Consider the following 18,859-nt stretch of genomic DNA (forward strand, 5'->3'; position numbering starts at 1 on the left):
CCAGGCACTTAGTCACTTTTTCCTCTGTGTCTCCTTTTCTCTGTTATACCTCGATTATAGCTGCTATCACCGCACTGGAATTATTTGTTTATGAGTCTGTCTCTCTTACTAGACTATGAGCAATTCCAAGACAGAGTCCATGGCTTATTTATCTCTGTACCCCAATCCAGTGGGGTTAAGAGTGCAGGGTTAAGAGTGCAGGCTTTGGAGTCAGACTGTCTGCATTCAAATCCACACTCTGTGCATGGGAGGAGGACCATTAGGGCAAGCTACTTAACTTGTCTGAGCCTTGGTTCTCTTCCTTTCCTCCTTCCTTCCTCCCTCCTTCCCTCTCTCTTCTATCTTTTCTTCCTTTCATTCCTCAATTTCCTTTGCACCTAAAAGTATCACATTACTAAGTTGTATCGGTTTATTGTGAAGAGTAAATGAAATACTGTTTATCACAGTGACAGTCACTATAGACAATAATAATGGTATCTCTGCGACCCCATGGACTGCAGCACGCCAGGCTTCCTTATCCATCACCAACTCCAGGAGCTTGCTCAAACTCAAGTCCATTGAGTCAGTGATGCCATCCAATCATTTCATCCTCTCTCAGCCCCTCCTCCTTCTACCTTTTATCTTTCCCAGCATCAGTGTCTTTTCCAATGAGTTAGTTCTTTGCATCAGGTAGCCAAAGTATTGGAGCTTCAGTTTCAGCATCAGTCCTTCTGATGAATAGGAAATCAGGACCGATTTCCTTTAGGATTGACTAGTTTGATCTCCTTGCTGTCCAAGGGACTCTCAAGAGTCTTCTCCAACACCCAAGTTCAAAAGCATCAATTTTTCAGCATTCAGCTTTTGTTATGGTCCAACTCTCACATGCATACATGACTACGGAAAAAACCATAGCTTTGACTAGGGACCTTTGTTAGCAAAGTAATGTTTCCACTTTTTAATATGCTGTCTAGTTTTGTCATAGCTTTTCTTCCAAGGAACAGTATCTATTATTATATAAATTAGTATTACTATTGATTCAATAATCAACTGATTATTGAATTAATAATCATTTCCATACAAAGAGCTATCTCTCAACTTGTCTGTTAAATTGTCTCAAGGGTTGGAACGCTTTCCTTTCTGGTTTTCTACGTGTACCAGGCATTCAGTGAAAGTTTTTGACTAAACCTCTGGATATGTAGCTGCATACACCTATTTTCATGGCAGTACAAAAAATCTTTTGATCCCATAGATGCTAACATGTTAAATGTAGAGGGTTTTTCTCCTGAGGCCAATGCAGAAATGCAGATGAAGTTCTTTCAGCATCCATCCTGCAAAAGACAAAATCATTCATAACCACTGTAAACATGAAGCTGGGCTTGTATTTCTTGATATCACAGACAAAAGGGGTCTTTTCTGCTAAGAAAGCTTGGCAGGAGGTAGTAGAGTGGTAGATTAAAGTGGAGGCCTCATTGCTGACTTGGTTTGAGAGTTTGAGACTTAGCAAGTGGAAAGAAACAAGCAACTGAAACTGCGACTCTTTGAGATTCTGGATATGAACAGGGTGACTCGGAGAAACTTGCATTTTCTCTTCAAAGCCTGGCGTTGATGCAGGAGTCTGTGGTAACACTGCCCTCTTCTGTTTTTCTGTATTGTTAATATTAATAACGTACGTGCATGTGTGCTAAGTAGCTTCAGTTGTATCCCATTCCCTGTGACCCTATGGACTGTATGTAGCCCACCAGGCTCCTCTGTCCATGGGGATCCTCCAGGCAAGAACACTGGAATGTGTTGCCATGCCCTCTTCCAGGGAATATTAATACCATGACTTCTCAAATCTGGTTTGAAGATCCTGACATGAATTTTTATTTTCCAAGAAATGCTTACTTAAGGCAGAGAGGAAAAGGAATCACATGTTTAATGTAAAGCATGATGACTTGACATTAAAAAGCAGGTTTTGTTATGAGGTGTTCATTCAATTCCATCATAGCTGGGTATTATATTTCAGGGGAATGGATGTAGTCAAGGATCATAATCAAATCAATGAATTCATTTATTGATTTGTGATCTGAGGAGCTACTACATTTCTCCTAGTTCTTAAAACTTCCCTACTCTTCCCTTGGAAGTTAAAACATAACCACTAGTTGACGCCCTGTGACTCTTGCGTTTATTACATATCCTCTCAGAGTAAGAACAGTTAGAGTTGTGAATGCCAGTTCTTCACACATCAACAGCCAGCACCACTTTCTGTGAATAGTATTGTGTGAACTGCTTTGTAACTGTTTTATCCTTTCCTTCTAAGTCCCTCTGTATATCTCTCTAAAGTAGTTAAAGCATAAGACTTTGAATCTATACCAAGAAATTTGGACTTTATTTTATGAACAGGAGGGAACCAGTTGACATATTCAGGCAAAGGATGACGTCTTTAGAAGGATGACACTGTCAGCTTTGTGTTGAATGAATTGAGATGAAAAACCTTGGAAGGAGGAAGAACATTAGCAGATCTGTGTAATAGTACCATCTCTAGTACCTCCATGATGCGTCCAAAATCCTCACATTTTTCCTTCCTTAACCCTAGTCAAGTCACTATCATCTATGGCCTGGATCCCTGCAACACTCTTTACTCTGCCCTATAGTCAATCTTGCTTCCCTACAATTCATTATCCCCAGAGCAGTCAATGTCAACTTGAAAAAAACAGGTAGACTAGAACATGGAGCTTCCCAGGTGGCACAGTGGTAAAGATCCTGCCTGCCAATGCAGGAGGCACAAGAGAGTGTGGGTCCGATTCCTTGGTCAGGAAGGTCCCCTGTGGAAGGAAATGGAAACCCACTCCAGGATTCTTTTGAAACTCAGAGAGCTGAAGATTCTTATGTAAAGTCACAAGATGGGTCACAGATAAAGTTGGGACAGGTGAGGCTCCAGGGCTGGCCCTTGCACAGAGGCAAGCTCAGGGCAAGGGCTTGTGTGCAACTGTGGGTGTCTCACCTGACAGCACCCTCACAACAAACACAGGCTCCAGGGCACCCTAAGGGCTCTTTATTGTGGGTGAGAGCCCCAGCCAAAGGAGTGCTGCAGCTCAGGACAAGCCCCAGGCACTGTCCAGACTCCAGGATCTTCAGGAAGAGAAGGGTCTGGGGCTCCAGGCCTCAGGACAGTCCTTGGGCCACACAACACCATGAAAATACAGAGCAAAAACTTCCTGAATGTCTCTGGCTGGGAACAAGTTGGTCCAACATGGTCTATAACCACCTTCTTTTTGATCACTGGAACACAAAAAAAGTGCCAATGCAGGGGTTGATTGGAGTCCACCCAGGCTAGATTCTTGAGGTCCTCCTCGGAGGCCAGATCTGTGGTGTTCAGCTGTAGCACCAGGAAGACACACCGGTGGGTGCCCATGCTCTGCGTGACTACTGGCTGCTCCAAAACCTTAGGGTCATTCCCATACAGGAACCAAGCCTGAGCCAGCACATTGCCAAAGGCAGACAGGATCATCTTGGCCCACAACTGATCTGGCTGGAAGCAGTGTGGTTCTAAGTTGGCTGACTCCAGAAAATACTGAGTGTGAGGACAGGGGTAAAAATAACCCTTCAGAAATCCATTGTCATCATTCACATCATGAACATTGCACTCCTAAAGACTGATGGTGGGAGTTATGGGATAGAAGTTCTCAAGAACATGATTCTCAGTAGCTTCTGCCTCCTCTCGGGGGGCAATGGGAGGCAGAGGATCCTTGGCATTCACTTGGGCTCTACCGGAACTATGGACCTGAATCAGGGTCGACTCTTATTTCCAGGTGGTGGATCACATGTTGTTTTGGGCATAGATCTGCCTGATCAGAGAAGGATGCTTGAGAATCTGGGTTTTACACAGCTGCATCAGGCTGTCCACAATGACTGGGCAATAGGTCTCTCTCTTAGGGATGTCTTCAGTAGAGTGCCAGAGATGAGCTGAGAGATTGCATTCAGAACAGGTTCATCTTGATCTTCTCTGTGGTTTCTTGGATCACCAGTAAGGCTAGGCACTTTCTCAGGAAGGCCATCTGTTAACTTGGTTTTGTTAAGCCAGAGAGCCTGCTTTACACCCTCAAGGGTGTAGCAGACGTGGTCCTTGTACAGCAGGTGCTCATGCAGCAGGGGCAAGAGGGGCATCCAGTCAGGGTCTCAGGATGGGAAGACTGGCCGTGCCAGCCTGGGCATGGAGTGCATCTTCCCTGTGAAGGGGAAGGACTCTAGTCCAGGAATCGTGTATACCCTGTGTGGGGGAGGAGGCTCTGGCTTCTGCATGAATCACATGCCCCACTCATATGCCCTGCATCTCGGGGCTCTGCAGCACAGAAGGCCAAACCACCTGGGGCAAACCTTTGTGGGCTGCCACACCAGCACCTTGCAGATCTGATCTCAAAACCTCCACCTGGATGCTGCCATCTTCCCTTGTGCAAGGCCCATGCCAGTACTCTTGCCTGGGAAATCCCATGGACAGAGGAGCCTGGCGGGCTGCAGTCCAAGAGTTTGCAAAGAGTCTGGCATGACTGAGCGTGCAAGAGTACACACACACACACATACAGAGAGAGAGACTAGGCCATGCCTCTTCTAACTTTAAACCCATCAATGACTTCCTATAATACTTATTATGAAATCTACACTCTTACCCTGGTCCATGATCCTCTGCATGGCTTGACCTGCCCCTGTGTGTTTCTCAGACCTGAACTCTCACTTCTGCTCCAACTCTCTGGCTTTCTTGGTTTTTTAAACATGCCAAGCATAGTCTGACTTCAGACATCCGAGCCTTTGTTCTTTTCGTTTCATCTACCTAGAATATGCTATTTCCAGAATTTCACACGACTGGCTTCTTGCCCTAGCTCACATATCACTTACTCAGAGTCCCAATCTCTGCTCTTTGTCTCCCTATCCTCTGCCCAAGACATTTTTTCATATTACCAAGTTCTAATTTATTCATAACATGTGACTATTTGAAATGATTTTGCTTATTGAATTACTGGTTTAAAATCTGCATTGCTTGCCTAGAATGACAGTTCCATGAGGAAAAGAACCATGTCTACCTGTTCATCTCTAGGTCCCAACACACAGAGCTTACAACAGAATCCTGCATCTAGTCAATGGTGGATCTCAGTAATTAGTTGTTGAACAAACTGATTTGGGTAAAAGGTAAAGAAAAGGGTAGGACAAATGGAGATGAAAAAGAAGAGATACCTTGAAGATTTATTGTAAAGTGGATAGACAACACAACTGGGTTTAGAGAAAGGCCATTGATGCCGTTAACTCAGAGAATATGATATAATATAATGAATGAGAGTAGCAAACAGATATTTGGCTTTGGACTTGAATGTGATGTTCTGGCAGGTCTGTGTTAAGATGCCCAGCAGGTATATATAAATTGGAAACCAAACTTGAAGTCATTTGCATAGTGCTGACAGTCCACTGAGACTGAGTCAGGTCAACAGGGGGAGGGTATGGGGGGAAAACAGAACTTAAAAGATATGCAGATTTGTGTCCAAACATCCTGTGTGCAGGAAACATGCTGGGACAAGTGACATGTGATAAATGAGGAGCAAGGGCTAGAGCTTCATGGGGCCATGGGGACACTGACAACTCAGCAAGTGGAGGGTATGTTATGCAGACAAACATCATTATTACCTGCCATACGGTGCCCTTTGACCTCCCCAAAACAACTGTCAGTAGGAGACTCTACACTCTCAAAGGGGATCTGCGTGACTGGCTTGATTTCTGCCCTCCTAATCTGTAAGGGGACACAGAACGAGGACTGGCCAACATTAATGATATTAACGATGTGCCTCTTCTCTAGGGAGATGATAATCCAAAACCATTATGGAAAAAATACATAAAAAACTCCAAAGCTACATTTGTTGAGTACTAACTTATGAGAGGGTGATGCACTAAATATTTGATATGTATTCTCTTATTTGATCCTATAAGGAACTACAATTATTACCTGTTTTATAGATGTGAGCATTGTGACTAGAAGAGTAATTCAACTTTCTCAACTGGTGAATGATGGAGCTGGGATTTGCTCCCAGAACTGTCTGATCCTAAAGCCACCACTTTTAACCATGGTGCACGAACACTCCCCAGCATAGGAAGTAGTCATTTTTAGCTTAAGTTGTAGATTGCTTTGTAGGTTTCTTTCCCTTTCCATCCCCAAATTGTGAATGTTACATTAATAAACCAGGCAAATTTTATTTGCAATAATGCAGGGTGACCAAAATTATAAGATTTTCCTTTTGTACTGAACAAAAGTTCCTCATGCTATTTTATTCACTCTCCTTTGTGTTATACAATTGCCTTGAAGAACTGCTATTGCTTGTTGCTGTTGTTCAGTTGTCAAGTCATGTCTGACTCTTCATGACCCCATGGACTGCAATACGTCAGGTTTCCCTGTCCCTCACCATCTCCTGGAATTTGCCCAAATTCTTGTCCATTGAATCCGTGATTCCAGCCAACCATCTCATGCTCTGTAAGTTATTGCTTACAGAAAGTGAATCTCCCTCAGGATATCCTAAATTACAGGGTTCTCGGGGTATCTGAAATAGAAATAGTGCTTTACATCACCCTCTGCCTCCACTCCCCAACCTGAAATTATTGTGGGAATCTGTTCCTGGAAATAATCACAATAACTAAATGGGTGCTCTATGTGATTATTGAACATCCTTGGGGACATGCTATTGATACACTTTGGCAATTGCTCTTGAAGTCCCCTGAAGTTGTGATATGCCTCTGGCCATAGATTTCCTCTACTTATCCTTCATATTGTTGTTGGACAATCTTTCTCTGCTGCAATGAGGCTTATGCTGCCCTTCAAAATGTCACAGGATTTCCACCAGACAATTGTCTGTTGATCTGGGTCTCTTAGAATGTCTCCTTGAAGGCACTTGGAGCTGTTGTAGTGAAGCCTCCTTCCTGCCGTCCAGTATCTTCCTTGATCTTGGGTAGAACCTTCAGCACCATTGCTTGCACTCCTGTTTTCAGCTGTCTTGAACCCAGGTGTTTAGTGGCACACAAGTAATGGCAGAAGAAGGACCTGGTGGTCAGTGAATGCCTGGGGAGGACCACTCAAATGGCTCTTAGTCCTCATTGGCTGAGAATCAAATACAAATTAGCTGTGTGGACTAGAGCTATAATGGGCTTATAGAAATATTTCTGAGAGCATCAAGACTAATGAATCAGCCAGGTTTAGGGCAGTTCTAAATGAATTCTAAATGGATGCCTCTGACTTCATGCCCAGTAAATATGTAGTGATGCATGGAGGCACTTTCTTTAGCCCATCAATAATTTATTAATGGGTACTTTGTGCTAGACAAGAAGTTCCTTAGAGTTTCAAAATGACTTCCTTTTGGTTAGGTCTGTGTCTTTCTCACAGAACTTTCCCCACTTCTCTTAAAAGCAGCCATCACCCTCCCTGGCGCATAAGTTACCTCTCTCCAATTTGGGCACAGAGTAAACTGTGTTGCCTTACTGGATTATCAACTTGTTGAGGGCAGCTCTAGTCTCATTAATCATTGCAGCCTCTACAGTGTCTGACATAGTTCTTTGTACAAATAGATATGTAAATATTTGATTAAATATTTGAGTAAATAAATGATTATAAGAGACATGGAACAGAACTACGATTTCAAAAGCTTTTTTTGTTGAACTCCAACAACCTTAGTTGTCATTAACTCATTGGGCTTCTGGGAAAGGACTCTTTCTGGACTCTGATTAGCTAGTAGCAAAGCACTGATGTTCTCAAACTGGGCTCCAACCCCTTGGTTACTTCCATTGGACAGTTACTTTCTCTTTCTTTCTTTAGGCCTATATGTACAAATGTCCTTGGGCAAAATGGCAATATGAGAAATGCATTTTCTTATTGTCTTTGGTGCAAATTAGAACTCCATCTCTGTTCCATCCATAGTTCTTTCTCTAATTTTCCATTTACATTTATAATTTTATTTAATATCCTATCTAGGGGTAATCTTAGCCTCTGTGTTCAATAGGATGGTACTACAACAGCGTAGCAGTATGTAACAACTCTCAAGATCTCATTTACATATATAAAAAATTCAAGGGGTTCATCAAGAGGCATCAGGTTGAATCCAGTTTCTATCAGATGCATAAATCTTTTTCTTTTTTTTAATGTTATAGACATTCTTTTTTTCTGATGGAATGGAAACCAGATTTATCATGAAGATAAATGACATTGGTTGCATTTTCAAACAATTGCCTGATGTCCTCTGGCAGTCTTTGGAACCACACATTGCAAGCCAGCCTGCCATTTGGAGAGACCCTAGGGTAATTGGGAGATGTGCTTGAGGCTCAGATCATTGTCTATAAAGGTAACATGAGATTTCTTTGGCAGCAGCTAAGCACATCTGCATTATACAGCTTAAGAACGATGTCTCCCAACTCACGTTTGAATTGTGTGCTTTGGCTCCTTAAATCTTATGCCCTGTGTGTGTGTCTGTATAGGTCAATCATTACCAGGCTTCCCAACTCCACACACATTTTTAGAAAAGATGCACAGTGACTGATGCATGCAATGACTGGCTTAGAATTGCCTGGTACCTTGTCAAGATTTTTTAAAAGTGACTCATATATATATTTTTTACCATCTACGTACCTAAAAAACAAAACAAAACAAAAGAGAACCCCAAAACTGGGATTTTTAGCTTTATCCCCAAAGCAGTTTCTTATTTCTAAAAATTTTAAAATTCTAGAACATAAACATATAAATCTATATTACTCATCCTTGTGGCTTCATGAAGGGCCAATTCTCTGGTATTTTTATGGAAACCTTTTTATTTAACCTCTTCAGAACCCCTTTTCATCACTAGAATCAGCCTTCCATTGGGGACCAACATTTCAGGAGTAAAGAAAATTAGAGATACCACAGGAAATCAGGCTCTGCTGTATCCAGCTAAAATCTCTGGGTACCATTGTCCCAGGCGGTAGTCTGTTCATCTACTCATGTTTTCATTTATTCACTCACTTGTACATTCTAACAAACCTTCGACACCTACTTACTTACAGAGTGCTTTCCCTGTGCCCGGTACAGAACTAGGATTGTGGATACGGTGGTGATCTCTGCTAGGGATGTGTTGTTGCTCGCAGTGAGCAAATATCAGATAGAGGTTGAGGATATTTAACAAAAGGAACTATGTGTAAATAAGTTTGGTGTAATTAATAGGGCGCTTTGGGATCAGACAAGCTTGGTGTGACCTCTTGGTGATTATTTAAACTCTCAGAGTTTCTTTTATTCTCCCCACAAGGCCAACAATTCTGGGTTGTTGTAGGAATTAAATGTATGTGAATATGTTTGGGAGTCATCGTCAGTTTTGTTAGTTTGGCTACAGACATTGACATGAATATTTAAGGAAACTGGTGTCAGTGCAATTTTGAAACTAAAAACTTTGTGATCTCTTCCTCTTCCAGGGGTGTTCCTTCTAATAGTTTTTCTTTTTTTCACTCCATTTTGACTGGGCATTGGGTGCTTGAATGACCTCTTTGCAGTGATGAGTTAAGCAAGGCTATTTTTTGCAGTGAGTTGATTTCTCTCGGACTTGACCAAATGCAAAGGTCCCTAATAGCATTGTGAATGAAAAATGTTGCCTGGCAAATCAGTAAACAGAGGATGTTACAGCCATCAGGCACTACAGCCACCCCAGACTGTGAGCCCTTAGGGAACTCAAGATGGAGACAAACAGGCTGGCAAGCCCTCAGCCACTGCAGCCACCCCCACACATGCACCGTGAGGGCATTCAGGACTCTGGCCCCAGATAGCTGAGGCACATGTCAAAGGAGTGATTTCAATGAGCGGAGACTCTCGCATCTTCTCATACGTAGAAAAGTGCTAAATTCATGAACTCGAGGTGTCTGGCTTTCTTTAATTATCAGTAATCATTCCTTAAATTAAAAAAATTGTTTATTTACCTATTTATTTTTGGCTGTTTTGGATATTTTTTGTTGCTGCCTAGGCTCCTCTCTAGTTGTGATGAGCGGGGGCTACTCTTCGTTGCAGTGCTTCGGCTTCTTATGGTGGTGGCTTCTCTTGTGGCAGAGCGCAGGCTCTAGGTGTGTGGGCTTCAGTAGTTGCAGAGCACGGGCTCAATAGTTGGGTTTCCCAGGCTCTAGAGCACAGGCTTAATAGTTGTGGTGCAGGGGCTTAGTTGCTCCGAGACATGTAGGATCTTCCCCAGACCAGGGATTGAACCCTTGTCTCTGGCACTGGTAGGGGAATTCTTTACTGCTGAGCTGCCAGGGAAGCCCCAGCAGTAATCTTATGAAGTTCCACTACCTAGTCTTTGTAGACTTCCCAGATGGTTCTCGTGGTAAAGAACCTGCCTGCTAATGCAGGAGACACAAGAGACACCAGTTTGATCCTTGGGTCAAGAAGATCCCCTGGAGGAGGGCATGGCAACCCACTCCAGTATTCTTGCCTGGAGAACCCATGGACAGAGGAGGCTGGCGCGCTACAGTTCAGCTCTTTGGGCGCAAAGAGTTGGACAAAACTGGAACAACTGAGTACTCACATACCTGGTCTTTGTAGCAAAAACGCCTCCATATCATGGCTCCTCCATGACTTCGTCAGAGCAGTCCCTCAGAGTTATCTAAGAAGCAGCATCCCAGGCTTAAGTTCTCAGTTTTGGCTGCCAAGCAAAACACAACTCTCTACATTTAAGTTGTGCATTTTTTTCTTTTTTAGTTGACAGTATGGATAACTCAATGTTTTGAGAACTAAACTGAAATCAACCACCTTATATTCCCAACTAACACTCATTCTGACATAACCTTGTCAGTTTCTTTTTTGTAGTAATGTATGATTCCATTTATATAAAATGTTCAGAATGGACAAATCATTTAAAAAGTTTTTATGGGGTTATAGTGGAGTACAGCTGATTTACAATGTTGTATTAGTTTCTGCTATACCACAAAGTGAATCAGTTTTATGTATACATATAGCCTCTCATTTTTTAGATTCTTTCCCCATATAGGCCATTACAGAGTACTGAGCAGGTGCCATAGATTATTTGTTAATCTATTTTTTATATAGTAGTGTGTATAAGTCAATCCCAATCTTCCAATTTATCTCCCTCTCCCCATTTCTCCCCTGGTAATCATAAGTTTAACATGCCAATTTTGTGCCATTCTAAGCAAACACTCTCATTCCTGCAATTAAATTTAACACACATTTATTGAGCACCCTCCAAATGCCATCACCTGTGCTAGCTACTGAGGGTTAGCAAGATGAATGAAAAATGATTCCCTCCTCCATGAATACCTGTAGATAACTCAAAAGGCAAGGGAAAGTGCACTGGCAATGAAAGTGATATTTCAGAGCATTCCTGAATTTCCCGGCTTTGACTTCTCAAGTCCTTGAGATAAACCTTTCCATTTGTTATTTGGTTTTTGCCCTTCTCTCTTCATGCTTTCCCCACCTGCAGATGCCATCGGTAGGATTCATCTCTATGAGTATGACATGTTTGGGTTTAGTTGTGAAAAATGCCTTCTACAAACAATGGCTTGACTGCTGAATCACTGTAAAATGGTATGAGGTGTTCTAAAAGAGCTTTCCTCTATCATTCTTTGCAAACCACAGCTATTTCTAAGGCAGGTGAGTCTGTTTTTAAATGAACTAATTATCCATCTCCAAGGATAATTGTGCTTAGAAATCCTAGTATCCCTTGCCTTTATTCTATTCCCCTCCTCCCAGGAAGAAGCAGACTTTTACAAAAGGGGTCACTCACTTTGCCAGCATGAATAAGTAATGTGGTACCCTCCCATCGACTCATTCACACAGACCCATGGGGTACAGGCAGAAAGTGGTGGAAGAGGGACAGAGGAGGTGATGGAGCCAAGCATAACTATAACCACATTGCCACTTACCTACTGAATATTTGCTATGTGCCAGGCACTTTCAGAAATTCTTTAAAATATAAATTTACTTATTTTAATTGGAGGTTAATTACTTTACAATATTGTATTGGTTTTGCCATACATCAACATGAATCCGCCACAGGTATACACGTGTTCCCCATTCTGCACCCCCCTCCCTCCTCCCTCCCCGTACCATTCCTCTGGGTCATCTCAGTGCACCAGCCCCAAGCATCCAGTATCATGCATCGAACCTAGACTGGCAATTTATTTCATATATGATATTATACATGTTTCAATGCTATGTATAATATCATATATTATATAATATCATATATTATATCCCACAACAATCCTGGATTTTTCTATCTCTAATATATATATGAAGTAAATATCCTCAGAGATGTAAAGTGATTATCTCATGAGCATGCAGCTGGTAGGCACCTCTTTCACACCTTGCTCTGCCTGATTCTAAAACCTGTTCCTTTTTATTATAACTAGGCTTTTCAAACTTTCCCCACAGGTTGCTTCAGGGAGTTCAATAAATTCCATGTATGCATATAGAAAACTATTTAGAAAAACATTAAAATGCACACTAGAGACCACTGACATGTTATTGAAATCTCTGACTGATTGCTTTTTAAATAATAAGTGTTTTTGAACTTAACACCTAAGTGTTTTTGGATTTGATATTGCTTGTATCTGTTGCATATTTTGGAAAGGCAACGGAGACGTCGTTTGAAAAATGGGTTTCCTAGGTGGAAGATAAAAGGTTGACAATTACTGGCTTACAAATTACACTATTCCTTTGCCAAGAGATCTGTTGCATAATGCATAGCAAACATGGTAAGGATGGTGCCAATATGCATAATACAACATATGCAATGAGCATCACACTGTGAATGATACAACATAGTTAGGCAGGTTGCTCGAAGCAGGACTGTGGGGGTAGGCAAGGGTAGACCTCTTTTGTTTTTTATGGCTATGCGTAAAATATTGCCTGTGTATTTGCTGGAACCAGTTGTTTCAAAGTCGGGCAGTTACATTCTTTTTTTCCCCTTATTCTCCAATCTGTTTTAAGGAAGAGTGTATTTCTGTTGGTTAGGTTTCATGCTGATGAGATCACAGTTTCAAAACACATATGTGGACTTGGCTTCACTCAACATCATGATCAAATTATGCACTCCTAACTTGGACCATTTCTTCCAGAAAATTGTCATTATTTTGAAGAAAACCTGAAAAGGTGTTAACTTCGTATGTGAAGAGCAGCCCATACTTGCTTTTCAGATCAGCATAACATTAAAAAAAATAAAAACACTTCAGATCTCAAAATGAGTTCACTTAGAACTTTATTCTGCAGACTTCCTTTCAGAGACTGTATGGTGGTACAAACAACTTTAGCTATTATTTGTATTTTGGGAGTCAAGTTCAATGGTATTTTCAGGAAGAAACTGAGGGGAGTGACTAAACTGAACATTTCCTATTATCTCAAACTTTTAGGTGGAACTGAGGCTACAAAGAATGATCTCAAAGGGTCTCCCATTCTGACTTTAAAATTATACAAGTCGAATCCCAGTTCTTTCTTGTGGAGGCTCTATTTTAACAAGACAGACTGCTGTCTGCTGCCTTCTTCCTCTGTTGCATCTTAGTATGCTTCTGAAGATTGGGCGGCAATATTTTATCTTTTGCCATCAGTCACAGTATCTCTATAACAGGAGACAGCTTCATTTTACAGATATGGAAGCAGAGGTCACCTGAGGTTAAGTGATTTGTCCAAACCATATGTGAACTATGTAGAATCCAAAGCTGAATACAGCACTAGACATTTTTCTGCAAATAAGAAGTAGTGATCAAGAATCTAGAACCTTAATCTTTGCCTTCTATTGTTATGATTTTGAGTTTGAGTGTGTGTTTGTATGTGAATGTTTGAGTTCAGAGATTGTATTGAATTCATCTTTGTACCTTAAATACTTAACAGCTATGATGGATACAATATAGTACTTAGTAAATCTGTGTGGAATGGATGAAAGGGTCCCAGGAATGCAACCTGTCTGGCAGAAGATGGTGGCATTTCTATTTTTAACCATTGTGGTATCGATTATTCTCAGTTCCCTATTCTGCCACCCATCTCCCCCACCAAAGCCTGATCCCCCATTACCGAGAAATACGTTTATACCAAATAATAATCTTTACCTAAAACTACACAGTGGGAAGAGCAACAAATTTGCAAACAAAGCTGAATTTCAATCTTTGGGCATCTTTGGTAACTTCTTTATGCCTCAACTTGAGCTGAACAACAACAAATACGGCTGCTTTTACCTCTTTAATGGATACTACCAACATTCATTAAGCACTCGCCTAGAGCTGGGGAATGTGCTAGGGGTCCACCATGCAGATCATCGTATTTTATCTGCACAGCACACCTGAGAGGCAGTCTTCTTATTATCTCCATTTTACCCTGGCTCAGAGACATTCAGTCTTCTGTCCAATGTTACACCACCAGTCGGGGAGAGCTGAGAGAGAGGTAATGGCTCTGACAGGCCCTCCATCAACAGTAGCTATTAAGATGATGCTGATAATTCAGGAGTCCTTGGGGCATGTAACACAATGAATGTGCAGCATCTTAGTGTGAGTAAGTTGATGAGATCAATTCCCTCCCTGATAACACAGACAGTCAGCATAAAATCTATCTCCCTTTAAGGGAGAGGAAACTTAAGGATGTGTTAGGGGGCGAGGATGTGGGAGGTGATCACATTATTCCAAAATTAAAATTGTCCTTTTGAGAACACGCTCTTCAACATTCAGCTCTGGGGGTGTGTGAAAGTGGGGAACAGGAAATAGAAGCTAAGACACGTTCCATCAGTTCCACAAGTTACCCATGGTGTGTCTTCATGAGCTGTGGGCTTGAATATTACAAGGAACGGAATGCAAAATTCTTCCTCACTCGTCACTTAAGAGAAATCTGTTGCTGGATGTTCAGCCTTTGCACAGAGTGTGGCATCTCACGGTGCTTCAGTGGAGAGCTGCCAGAAGAGAATAATAACACTAGCAGTGTTATCTGGTGACATGGACAGGAATACACTTACAGCCTAGACTTGGCTTCTTGCCTCTTGTTCAGGCACCAAACAGCTGGGATTACTGACAACCTCCCTGAGACACCCTGGGACACACTCGCTTACTTTAGCATTATTTAAATCTCTCTAGATAGTGTATTGCTTTGTTTCCTCCAAGCCAATTATTGCTTTAATCTCACTTCTTATCCTTTGCCTCCCTGAGACTAAAGGAACAAGAAAGAGTACAGATCAGAGGCTACTAACCCGGGTTCTACAAACTCCAACGTGAATAGACTTAGCGCCAACCTTGAACCAAATCCCTGACCTCTCAAAGGATAAGAGGTCCAGACCCTCTCAATTTCTTGAGGATCCAGGTAGATTAAAAAGCAAATATACCTCAAGAGGGCTGTAAAAACAGTTGTTTAGTTTTAACTGTTTATTATACTAAGTGAATTTTTTTTAGCACAAAACAATATACAGCAATATATGTGTGCAAAGTCTGGGGTACTTAACAGTGTTTATTAAAAAATGTGAATTCAGAGTGCATTCAGGTGGTGTGGTCACAAGGGTAAGGTTGTGTGGTGAATGTTTTATGTTTTCTTTTTTTTTTTTTCCAGTCCTCAGAATGTGTCTCTGTGAGCATGTGTGTAATATCACTTTACAAAGAAGGTTCACGGACTTCCCTGGCAGTCCAGTGGTTAAGACTTTGCCTTCCAGTGCTGGGGGTGCAGTTTGGATCCCTGATCAGGGAGCTAAGATTTCCTATGCCTCCTGGCCAAAAACCCAAAACATAAGACAGAAACAATATTGCAACAATTTCAGTAAAGACTTTTAAATTGTCCACATTAAAAAAAAAAAGAAGAAAAGGAAAGACGGTTCATAGTCCAAATGTGAGTATTGCTGGGAATGTGAGTCCCTGGCCACGTGATATCCCTGGTGCCTTTTTATTCAGCTCTTCCTCAGAGGCTTTGTCCCTGACATTGAATGTGAACTTTTATGTTCAGGTATTCACTGCCTAGGTTTTCTCCAAGCAGTCCATTCTCCCCCAAATTAAGAACTACTTGTCTCAGAAATAGCCTAACCTGCAGAGTCGGACACGACTGAGTGACTGAACTGAACTAAACTGATGAAGCCCAGACCAATGAAAACAGCTTCTCATTTCTGAGATACAGAATACTCTTCTTTTAAATTGTCCAAATATTTTAGCCTTGCAATTTAATTTCATATTAAAAGCTCTTTTAAATGACTTGCTGCTTCTTCAAATGTGTAATAGTCTTAAAATTCTTCTTGTTTTCTTTATTTGCCACCTCTCCATTCCTATTCCAGATAAGGTTAAAAACAGGACATTGACTGTTCTGAATAGGCAGGGGTCTAACCCTTACCTTGCTGTGTGACCCTGTGGAAGTACTTTCCCTCTTGGTACTCAGTTGCTATGTCTTTAAGATGAGATGGTGATTCCATTTCACAAGCTTCTTTTAGTTTTTAAAACTATGATTTCTCTTCCTCCCATTCTTCATTTCTTGCCAAACTATTTCCCAAATACTTTAATATCCGATCTCCAAAGCCACTGTCATGGTGTGCTGGCCTACTTGGTTAGACATAAAATAATTTGCTCTTTACTACAACCAAAGGCAGTACTTACTAGCTATAGATTCAGAGTTATTTTACCCCTTATCCCGATGGAAGCTAGATGTTTACTTTGTCATCTTGGTGAACAGAACATTTCTGATAATACTCAAGAACTTTAAAACAAAGAGGAAAAAAAATCTGACCTTTGGCCCAAATGGTGCAGTGGTAGAGTCCGCCTGCCAATGCAGGAAACACAAAAGACGCAGTTCGATCCCTGGGTCTTGAAGATTCCCTGGAGTAGTAAGAAATGGCAACCCATTCCAGTATTTTTGCCTGGAAAATTCCATGGACAGAGGAGCCTGGCGGTCTACAGTCCATGGGTTCCCAGAGAATCGGACACGACCGAGCACACACACGCGTGCGCGCATTCACACAAGTTGCCGGATATAGTCCTGCACTGACAGTTTGAGGACACTAGATGGTGATATGAGTGCATCAAATAACAAGCGCATCCTTGATTGGTCCAGCATTAAAATCCCAATGATTGAGGCCAGAGTAGGTTAATACATTAGTTAAAGAAACAAAGTTAAATATAATCAGATATTGGAGTGTTAGCTAATACTCTGAATGTGTTCAGTAACCTGATTCTTGTTGAAAGAAAAGAGTGTTAGATCAGAAATTATTTTATGCTACTGCTGAGTCTATCTTCATGCTAATTCTTGGGGCAAGAGCTGGCAATAAACCCATGTATCCCATAAAATGTATCTAATTCACACATTTCTCTCCATTTTTGGTTTTCATCTTTTAAAAATAGCAGTTGTTTGGAATGGAGTGTGCCCCGCATATATTATTCATAGATGAAGTACTACATTCTCATTAGGAATGTGAGTCCTAAGACATTGGTGTTTGAAAGGGGAACTGGCTGACTTACTGTAAGCTGTTGCCTGGGCCATTATTGACTGGCAGGATCAACTGGAAGCACTTTGTTAGTGGATTAGGTTGCCCTGGAAATGCCTTCCTGAAACTCTAATGATGCACTTAAGGGAACCCTCTGGGACAGGAGTAAAATGTCTCTTTGCAGGCGTGTCTTCCACCAGAGTCCTCTTGGGATAAGATGGGAGGGGGCGGGGGCACATCCAGAGAGAAGCTCCGTAAGGAAACAGACCCAGAAAAAAGTTGCAGGTAAGGATGTCTTACATGGAAGCCAAGATAATGACTTACTGATAGAAACCTTGTTTTTTTCTGAGGGTACCAGTTCTTCCTATAGTCTTGAGAAGGAGCATCAGTAATTCCAGAGAGACTGAAGGTATGGATGTATATATTCATTATTTATTTATTTGCTGGGGTGAGGGTGGCAGAGGAATGGAGAGAAAGGAGAAACAAAAAAACAAAAACAGGAGAGGGCATCTGAGAGAACATGGCTTAGTTCTCTTCCGGGGGGGGAAAAAAACCACTTTGTAGCTTGAACATTGGGGTCATTGGGTATGCTTTTTTTTTCTTTTAAACAAGCTTTAGAGGGGTAATTTGCCCTTCAGCAGAAATTTAGTGCACACTCAAAAGAATTGTTTGTTGGTTTTTTAAAAATGAAAAACCGCCGTGTTCATCTGGGTTGAGGGGTTGTTTCTGGGGCATGGTGGTGGCTGTGGAGGTCTAGAGACAGCACGAAAGGGCAAAGCAAAGGCCCTTGGAAACTCCAGACTCCGGGACAGGACCAGGAGGGAAGCGACTGCGCCGCGCTCCGTCCCCGCCCCGAGCCCGGAGCGCCCGGGGGACTCGCGTGCCCACGGCCGGAGCGCGGCGTCCCCGTGCCGTCCCGGCGACCTGTCACCGAGGCGGACGTGACTCGGAGCTGCCTCCGCTCTCTCCAAGCCATATTCCTTTAAGATGATGTAATAGTCATTTCCCTGGATGGTTTCTTGCCTGCACTGCTGAAACAACAGCATCCTAACTGCACTGGGAACTGTGGAACCACCCAGCTCCTCCACCGGAGAAGCCCGAGCCCGAGCCCCGCGCCGGCATCTCTACGCCGCGGCGGCCGCCCGCTCCCACCTGGCTGGGAACATGGGAGCCCGCTTGCCCTTGCCGGCAGGTGGGGTGGCTACCTGGGACCCCAGCAGGGAGCATCTGTCTTGCTTCTGGGCTTTCTGAAAAGCTTCCAAGTCCCGGTACCTTTTGCAACTCTCTTTTGTTTTAAGGATTCTTTCCAAAGGTTTGATTTTTTTTTTTTTTTCCCTTCCTGGAGAAGCTTTGAATATTTTTCTCTGCTTTGCTTCTTCAATCCAACCACCTCTAGTCACGGTTTAACTTTTTTGTGACTTGTTTTAACTTGAGATTGGAAGTGAATATATACATACATATACGCAAATATACATTTATAT

General features: G+C 42.1%; 1 pseudogene; it reads right to left on the reverse strand.

The window, feature by feature from the left end:
* Window positions 1-3,092: 3,092 nt before the first annotated feature.
* Window positions 3,093-18,354, reverse strand: LOC128051045 (39S ribosomal protein L37, mitochondrial-like; annotated as a pseudogene).
* Window positions 18,355-18,859: the final 505 nt, after the last annotated feature.

This window comes from Budorcas taxicolor, chromosome 7, assembly GCF_023091745.1.
Source record: "Budorcas taxicolor isolate Tak-1 chromosome 7, Takin1.1, whole genome shotgun sequence".
NCBI lineage: Eukaryota > Metazoa > Chordata > Mammalia > Artiodactyla > Bovidae > Budorcas > Budorcas taxicolor.